Below are 9,943 nucleotides of genomic sequence, written 5' to 3'. Positions count from 1 at the left end.
TTCAAATGATGAATATTTGGGGAGCCAGAAGTGTAGGACACTAACAATCTCCCATCCTTAATGACCTATATTCCAGGATACTGAAAGTTCTAAAGGATAATCATTGAGTAATCGAATTTTGAAAGACCATGGGTAAAAACAGAAAAGAATAAAGAAAAGAAATCAGGCAGTAATGGATAAGTGTTTGGGTTATCTCTACTGAGTTTGATTCTTGACAAAAAGATGGTAATTATTGTTAAAGGAGAATTATTGGAGAACATTTCATAATTACAGTGTCAGGCTAAATGAATAGCAAGCCCGGTCAGGCTAACCTCATATCCATTTTCAGAACTTAATAATATACCAAATCTGTTGAGTGATGTAGAAATCATATATCTATACTTCAACAAACATTTAGCTAAGTACCTAATGCTACCGTTATGGAAAATATGTTAAAATGTAGGCTATGTGAAAATTCTATTCTAGAACTGAGTATCTTCATTGAAATGTTTGAGCCAGTTAGGGAAGAAATGACTGCTTTAGTTTTCCAGATAACAAATGAAGCAAAGCACAGAGAAATTAAATGGCTTGCCCCAGATCTCACAGACTGTTGTCGGAACATAGGTTCACCTGAAATCCATTCCAGCTTTCTTTCTAACACACAATACTGGACTGCCTCATCTACTTAAGGAAAACATTTAAGAAGGACTCTGGGGTGAGGTAGATTGTAGACATAAAAATAGAAATAAGTCATTTTCTGGTATCTCTGACCAGACTAGCCATGATGGAGGGAAAACATTACAACAATGATCTTCAGTATTGCAAAGAAGGTGCATTGTTTCTTGTATAGAACTAATTAATTCCCCTTTATATATAACTTTTATCGGTAACTTCCAGATTGTCTACGAACATCTTATCTGTTGCTCTCTGGCTTACCTTGTCCAGAGGTATAAACCTTGGCCAGTCCTTTGTGGGTAGTATTTTACACCAAGCAGTAACCCCATGCTAACCATTGTAATATATCTATTTGCTTATGCCTTTCTCTCTGTGAGCCACTCCCAAATAGCTATCGCATGAGAAAGTATATGATAAAGAACACAAAATAAAGTATTACTGACTGAGAGTGGCTCAGTGTGACTCATCTTTTAGAGACTTTTGAAGGTGAACAATTTCTTAATCCAAATAAATATACTTCAATAGTGGTGTTTGAAGCATCAATCAAGTATTTTGGGACATAAAGTTCGTCGACTGTGTCTAAAATCATGCATTTCACAAACTAATAGATAAATAATGTACTATTGTTTTCTACAGGTGAGAGTGCAAGTCTAAGAAAAGGATATGTGACGGGATCCTTTCCTTTAAAGATTACGCTGGAGACACAGAAAGTATAAATGTAATAAAATAACTAAATCAATGTGACAGAATATAATGTAGGGTGTCCAGTAGTCTTAGTGTGTTTTTAAGATATTGAACCCTAAAACCACACAAAAGCTCTTAGGATGCCCTGAAAATGGCAATTACAAAAACATAGACAATGATCCTAAGGATGTAAGGAAGGTAGAGGTCATTGTGGGGATGTAGCGGCCTGGGAAAACTAGAGGGAAAAATAAAATTCAGTTGACCTTAGATATGACAGAAAGATTCTGATAAATAATGAAGAGTAAGGGGAAAAATCTTAGGTAGAAATAATTGCATGAACAAAGTTAGAGAAATACTTGACTCAATGCCAATCAGAGTATGGAAATCATTATATTTCCTTTAGCACCAACTCTTACCCATCATAAAATATGATTAACTTAGAATTTAATGTTCTATGAAAAAATAAATGTTAGATATGTGCTTCTACTCATTAGAATTACTGTGATTTACTATGACTTTAGAAGATTTACTGCATTCTAATTTCTGGTTTATGTCAAATCTTCTAGACTTATGAAGTCATGGAATTTTGAATTAGAAGCAACTTTGTAGCAAAAAGATATAATATTATCATTTGTAAAGTATCTTCCAATGTAGCATATGTAATGTAATAATTGCTGGATGGAGGTGTAAAATATTGACCAATATTAGATCTGAAAGTAATTTTACATAATAAGATATAGATTGTCACAATTATAAAGAAGCTAAAACTATAGAATACCAGGCTTAGAAGGGACACTAATCATCCTCTAATCTAAATTACTCATTTTACAGAAGAGGGAACTGAAGTATTGAGTGGGATAATTGCTTACCATTTCTGAATTCATGATTGTCACAGATTCGATACATAGAAAACAATGACAGTTACAAATCTTACTGGTATGGTGGAATTCATTCTCCTTGGATTTTCTGATTTTCCCAGTCGCCAAGGGACACATGAGTGTCCTGATAGGAAATGGCCTCATCATTATCATAACCAAGGTTGATCCAGCTCTCCAGACTCCCATGTCTTTTTTTCTTGGGAATTTTTCCTTCTTGGAAATCTGTTATACATCAGTCACTCTCCCCAGAATGCTGATGAATCTTTGGACCCAGAAAAGAAATATTTCTCTGTTGGCCTGCACTGTACAACTTGGCTTCCTTCTCATTTTGGGAGACACTGAGTGCCCTCTTCTGGGTGTAATGGCCTATGACCGTTATGTAGCCATTTGTAACCCTCTGAATTATCCTCTAATCATGAACCACAGGGTATGTGTTCAACTGGTGGTTGCCTCTTGGGTCAGTGGGGTCCCAGTCCAGATTGGACAAACATATCAAATTTTCTCTCTATCCTTCTGTGGTTCTAACAAACTCAATCATGTTTTCTGTGATATCCATCCTTTATTTAAGGTGGCCTGCGGAGACATCTCTCTGAATGAATTCTCTGTCTATGCAGATGCTGTACTCTTTGCCATGGTTCCTTTTCTGTTGATAATTGCATCCTATGTCAAAATCATTTCCACAATCCTGAAGCTACCATCTGCCACTGGGAGATCCAAAGCTTTCTCCACATGCTCCTCTCATCTCACAGTTGTGGCTTTATTCTTTGGATCAGCTATCATCATGAATTTACGATCAAAATCTATCCATGCAGAAGGAACAGACAAAATACTTGCTCTTTTTTATACCATTGTCACTCCTATGTTTAACCCCCTAATGTACAGCCTGAGAAACGAGGATGTCATTGCTGCAATGAAAAAATTCTTTCAAACTTGAGTAATACAATAAGCCAAATAGTGGAATTTTGAAAGGTCAGTTGTCTGTATACTTATCATGTAATGGCTATCGAAACTTTCCATCACTCTTCTCTTCTCTCCTTAAATAAGTTATCATTCCCAGTTAATAATCTCAAGTGTTTCTGGAAAAAAAGTTACCATTGAAACTTGCTCTCACTTGTGATGATTGACCACGAAAAAGGAACGTTAACATTTTAATATTGCAATAATGATTTTTGTCTTCTCTTTTGAAAGGAAAGGTCAAACTAAATCTCTACATATTAAACACTAATGTTGTACAATATTCTTAGAAAAAATGATGTCACCCAAACCGTTTTTTTCTGAAGGATAGGAGAAAAATGTCGCAATTTTTTCTTCATATTTCTAAGCCTAGAGTGTTGCTTTGCTCATTATTTTTACCTCTTGCCTCTTTCTATTCCCATAAGGTGCCCCTCATTCAGGGTATGTTTTTCCTCCTAAATGATAATTCTCAGATTTTTTATCTTCCTTTAAGACCCCTTTTTATGAAAGATTCTTTGATAGCCCTAGTATTTATATTCTTCCCTTGCTCATTTTTTTCTAACTACTTAGTAATTCAAATACTATGTACTCACTGAGCAATATGAGGACACTGAATCAAATAATTTTCCATCTACTTAATAGTGCAAACATTGTGACATCAGAAGATGTAAGTTCCAGGAAGACTGAGAAATTTTATTTTTTTACCCTAAAGTCTAACATAGTTTGTTGCACTAAGTTCATATTTGCTTAATTGAATTGGATTTTGTAAATTTTCCAAAATTCACATAAGCTGAATTCCAGTTCAAGTGTGCAGATTAAATTACCTCTGAACTTTGTTCCTTCCTTAGCTCTTATTTAGTCTAATGCTCAGACAACCACATACTACTTCTTCAGGATTTTGTGTTTCTTATTGGAAGTGATAAGAAGATTGACTGGGTGATTAGAGAGAGACAGTGCTACAAAACATTGAAAATCATCTATTTTGGCACCTAATGATGTGTTATTCTACTATCTTCCAACACATGGATACTACCAAATAGGACTAGAATAGCTAAAGCAGGCAAAAGTCCATCAGTGTCTCTCAAAATGCAACACGTAAGTATAATGAGAGCGATAACTACGTAACATGATCCACACAACAATATAAAAAGGATTTTTCCTATCAATATAAAAAGTCCTAGAAATAAGCAGTGTATATGCAAAACTCTTCAGAAAATTGTCGAAAGCAATTAAGGAATCAGTATATTTCAGATTTGAAAGATATTGCTGACGTCACAAAGTACACCTGACACCTTTACAATAGTTGTACATTCAGCAGTTGACTGTGATACTTTGTTTGGAGACATATGTTAAGGATGAACCAACCCACGAAACAATTAGTATCTATCGAGCTTCTAATATGTGTATCATTGTGTCAGGCACTAGGGATACAAATAAAAAGACAAATTAAAAAAGAAAATAATACCTGTTATCAAGGAGTTCCCATTTTTTTGTGGAGATATCATGGACATATATAAGTATATTTACATGAAATAGATGCAAAATTAAATGGAGGTGTCTAGTAAAGGAGGTCATTACAGTTGTGGAAAATATGAAAGCCTAGACATAAAAGAGAATGTTAAATTGAATTTAAAGAAAGAGGGAAAATTTATGAGGTAGAAGAGAGGAGAGTATACAATGTGAGTATGGGATTGGTGGAGTGAATACATAATTATGTGAGTCTCCTGCATAGAGGTACAAAAGAGCTGCCTCTTCTTCTGGTACAGGAAATATCGCACTCCTTTCAGTGAAAGTCTTATGGTCATGAAAAAAGAAGTGACAACGATTATGATGTTCCCCACTATAAAAAGTGTTTTTTTTTTCATTTTCATACATTTAGTGACCTCTGCCTGAATCCATTAGAAGATTTCTCCTCAAATAGTGAATAAGATCCAATTGCTATCCCATTGTGACCATTTCATACCATCTTGTACAACATTGTATGCTGTACAAAGTGCAATTGTTGAACTCATTCTCACATGAAGAACTCAGTTTCACACAAAAATAAATGATATTAGTTAACTTAATGATACCTCAACTTAAATCAAATTCACAATGCTAAGAAATTTGGATATATCTGGCCCACTCCTCTTAGAATTATAACCTCTTCCATACCCATAATCTTGTGTTTGGAATTTAATAATATTTTTTGCTTCTACATCTGGATCTTGTTTACTCTGTGTTCCCATTATCCCTAAATACTGATACTCAACAGGCAACAATACTATAATAAAGATGACGCTGGGAGGGTGAATTCTATACCAATTGAATGCAATCTCCCTCTACTTGATAGAAAAAAAATTTCAAAATGGCACCAGTAATAAATTGTGATTGTTTTCTCAGCATCAGATTTTCTGTGTATTGACAAAGATAGGTCCTTATGGGCAGAATGGGCACCTGGTGATAAGTTGTTTGACTATACCAAAATGCAAAATAACCTTCAGTCCTTTGAGATTTCCTTGTATGTCTCCAGGGACTCTTACACAATGATAAAAAAGGAAACAGGTTTTATTAAAATACCATCTATGAATGTTACTGAAGTGGGCAGGTGATTAGAGGAATTGAATTATATCAATCTTGACATAAACTTACAGCAAACAAAACACTAAGACAAAAGGACTTTTCAACTAAGTGGGAGGATCAATAAGTCAACGAAATTTATTAAATAATTACTATGTACTAGACATTATCTTAGGCCCATATATTCCATAAGGAGGGGCAAATAAATGAAATTGTAGAAGAAGTGCTTTTAACATACATTCAAAGACATCAAGAAATATCATTATATTTGATATTTGGTCATTTCATTTTTCAGTATTCATAAAGAATATTTGGGGGGAAAATCACAATGAAATAATCACATTGTACGTGTGTGTGTGTATTAATCATAATCTCTGAGAAAGGTTTTGTTGAAATCCACATAATACAACTAAACTGATGAAGAATGTCTATATTCAAGATTATATTTTTAAGAAGTTTAATGGAGGTAGAATGACGCACTTCTAGAAGCTCTAATCCCACAACTCATAAAATACCTGTAAAAAAGACTGTAAACAAATTTTAGAGCAGCAGAAGTCACAAAACGATAGAATGAAAGAGATTTCCAGGTCAAGGCAGCCTGGAAGGCCTACAGGAAAGGTCTATCATGCCTGGTGCAGAGCGTAGTGCAGCACAGCACGGGCCATGCTGTGGCAAGGAAAGAAACGCAGTGGTCTTCAAGGCTCCATGAACAGCAACCGTGGGTCCCAGATTCCTCAACTCAAAAACACCAAAGACAGCTTCAAAGGTCAGTGAGAAAGCTCTTCACTTGGGTAAGAAAGGAACACATCAGTCCTAGCCCCAGGCACTTGCACCTTTCATTATTGAAACCCTGGCCTTAAGCCCCTGGGGCAATTGAGCAGCTCATTTAGATCTCATCGCTGATTGGCAGCCCTGGGGTGAGGAGTGTTGGATGCTGTGGTGGAGCTACTGGAGGCTATAGAGGGGGAATCCTGAACACAGACAAGAGCTAAGGTCAGGAGAGAAGTAAACTCCTCTCCCTTGATTGCACCACCTTGCAGGAACTGAGAACTTACAGGTCCCCTGAGCACACCCTGCCCTTCACAAAGAATTCAGAAGTCAAGAAACTGGCTGGGAAAATTCCCAAAAAAGGCAAAAAGAATGAGACAATAAAAGTTTACTTTCTTGGTGAGCAGGTATTTTCTTCCATCCTTTTGGATGAGGGGGGAACAATGCATACCATCAGGGGAAGACCTAAAAATCAAAGTTTCTCCATCCCAAATCTCCAAAATAAATATGCAATGGTCTCAGGCCATGGAAGAGTTCAAAAATATTTTGAAAGTCAAGTAAGAGAGGTGCAGGAAAAATTGGGAAGAGAAATAAGAGCGATGCAAGAGAATCGTGAAAAAGAGTCAACAATTTGCTAAATAAGACAAAAAATGCTGAAGAAATTAACACCATAAAAAACAGACTAACTTAAATGGGAAAAGAGGCCCAAAAAGTCAATGAGGAGAATAATGCTTTAAAGAGTAGAATTAGCCAAAAGGAAAAGAAAGTTCAAAAGCTCATTGAAGAACATAATTCTTTCTTTTTTTTTTAAGTTTTTCTAAGATGAATTTATTTTTTTTATTAATTAATTTATTTACTTAACTTTCAACATTCATTTTCACAGAATTTTGGGTTCCACATTTTCTCCCCCCTTGTCCCCTCCCCCCATCCCAAAACACCTAGCATTCCAATTGACCCCATCACCAATCTGCTCTCTCCTCTATCATTCCTCTCTGCCCTTGTCTCCATCCTCTCCTCTGTCCTGTAGGGTCAAATAACTTTCTATACCCCTTTACGGTATTTCTTATTTCCTAGCAGCAAGAACAGTACTCGACAGTTATTCCTAAAACTTTGAGTTCCAACTTCTTTTCCTCCCTCCCTCCCCACCCCCCCTCCCTTTGGAAGGCAAGCAATTCAATATAGGCCAAATCTGTGTAGTTTTGCAAATGACTTCCATAATAGTAGTGTTGTGTAAGAACTAATTATATTTCCCCCCATCCTATCCTGCCCCCAATAACTTCTGTTCTCTCTTTTGATCCTATCCCTCCCCATGAGTGTCGACCTCAAATTGCTCCATCTTCCCCATGCCCTCCCTTCCATCGTCCCCCCAACCCTGTTTATCCCCTTATCCCCCACTTTCTTGTATTGTAAGATAGGTTTTCATACCAAAATGAGTGTGCATTTTATTCCTTCCTTTAGTGGAATGTGATGAGAGTAAACTTCACGTTTTTCTCTCCCCTCCCCTCTTTTTCCCTAAACTAAAAAAGTCTTTTGCTTGCCTCTTTTATGAGAGATAATTTGCCCCATTCCATGTCTCCCTTTCTCCTCCCAATATATTTCTCTCTCACTGCTGGATTTCATTTTTTTAAGATATGATCCCATCCTCTTCAATTCACTCTGTGCACTCGGTCTCTATGTGTGTGTGCCTGTGCGTGTGCATGTGTGTGTGTGTGTGTGTGTGTAATCCCACCCAGTACCCAGATACTGAATAGTTTCAAGAGTTACAAATATTGTTTTTCCATGTAGGAATGTAAACAGTTCATCTTTTGTAAGTCCCTTACGACTTCTCTTTGCTGTTTACCTTTTCATGCTTCTCTTCATTCTTGTGTCTGAAAGTCAAATTTTCTTTTCACCTCTGGTCTTTTCATCAAGAATGCTTGAAAGTCCTCTATTTCATGGAAAGACCAATTTTTCCCCTGAAGTATTATACTCAGTTTTTCTGGGTAGGTGATTCTTGGTTTTAGTCCTAGTTCCTTTGACTTCTGGAATATCCTATTCCATGCCCTTCAATCCCTTAATGTGGAAGCTGCTAGATCTTGTGTTATCCTGATTGTATTTCCACAATACTTGAATTGTTTCTTTCTAGCTGCTTGCAATATTTTCTCCTTGACCTGGGAACTCTGGAATTTGGCCACAATGTTCCTAGGAGTTTCTCTTTTTGGATCTTTTTCAGGTGGTGATCGGTGGATTCTTTCAATATTTATTTTACCCTCTGGTTCTAGAATATTAGGGCAGTTTTCCTTGATAATTTCATGAAAGATGATGTCTAGGCTCTTTTTTGCATCATGGCTTTCAGGTAGGCCCATCATTTTTAAATGGGCTCTCCTGGATCTATCTTCCAGGTCAGTTGTTTTTCCAATGAGATATTTCACATTATCTTCCATTTTTTCATTCTTTTGGTTTTGTTTTGTGATTTTTTGGTTTCTCATAAACTCATTAGCCTCCATCTGTTCCATTCTAATTTTGAAAGAACTATTTTCTTCGGTGAGCTTTTGAATCTCCTTTTCCATTTGGCTAATTCTGCTTTTGAAAGCATTCTTCTCCTCATTGGCTTTTTGAACCTCTTTTGCCAATGGAGTTAGCCTATTTTTCAGGGTGTTATTTACTTCAGCATTTTTTGGGGTCTCCTTTAGCAGGGTGCTGACCTGCTGTTCATACTTTGCTTGCATGTCTTTTATTGCTCTTCCCAGTTTTTCCTCCACCTCTCTAACATGATTTTCAAAATTTTTTGAGCTCTTTTTGAGCTCTTCCGTGGTCTGAGCCCATTGAGTGGGCTGGGATACAGAAGCCTTGACTTCTGTGTCTTTCCCTGATGGTGAGCATTGTTCTTCCTCATCAAAAAGGAAGGGAGGAGAAACCTGTTCACCAAGAAAGTAACCTTTTGTAGTCTTGGGTTTTTTCCCTTTTCTGGGCATTTTCCCAGCCAGTTACTTGACTTCTGAATATCCTCTTCACACCCACTTCGCCTCCAGATCCGCCCAGCCAGCACTTGGGGTCTGAGATTCAAATGCTGCTTCCCCGCCTCAGGGCTCCCGCGGGGGTGGGGCTGCTATTCAGTGTGATGTCAAGTTCAGGTGCTCAAGTAGGGGCAGGGCTGCCTCACGGGCTCAGTTCCCTCAGGGGGTTTATGCAGAAACCTTCAGCAATGGATCCAGGCTCCTGCCTGCTTGGGGAGCCCCTGTCTGCTCCCACCTCCGCTGCTGCCTCCCGAGGGTGCCTGAGTTATGGGGGAACCCCACTCTCCTCTCGACCCGCCAAAGGGACCCTCTCACCGACCCTTGTCACCTGTGGGTGGAGGGACCCGCGTGGCCGCTGGAGATTCTGTCCCTGAAGCTTGCTCGGATCTGCTCCCCATTTGGATCTGCTCCTCTCGGCGCCAGGTGGCCAATGCAGGGCTGGGCTCTGCT

The 9,943-nt window shown here is 37.7% G+C and overlaps 1 pseudogene; it reads left to right on the top strand.

The window, feature by feature from the left end:
• The first annotated feature begins 2,252 nt into the window (after positions 1-2,252).
• On the top strand, positions 2,253-3,150 carry LOC140516621 (olfactory receptor 10AG1-like; annotated as a pseudogene).
• Positions 3,151-9,943: the final 6,793 nt, after the last annotated feature.

Source organism: Notamacropus eugenii, chromosome Y (assembly GCF_028372415.1).
Source record: "Notamacropus eugenii isolate mMacEug1 chromosome Y, mMacEug1.pri_v2, whole genome shotgun sequence".
NCBI classification, from domain to species: Eukaryota; Metazoa; Chordata; class Mammalia; order Diprotodontia; family Macropodidae; genus Notamacropus; species Notamacropus eugenii.
Note: the sequence above shows the minus strand (reverse complement) of the source record. Positions and strands in the feature narration are given on the sequence as shown.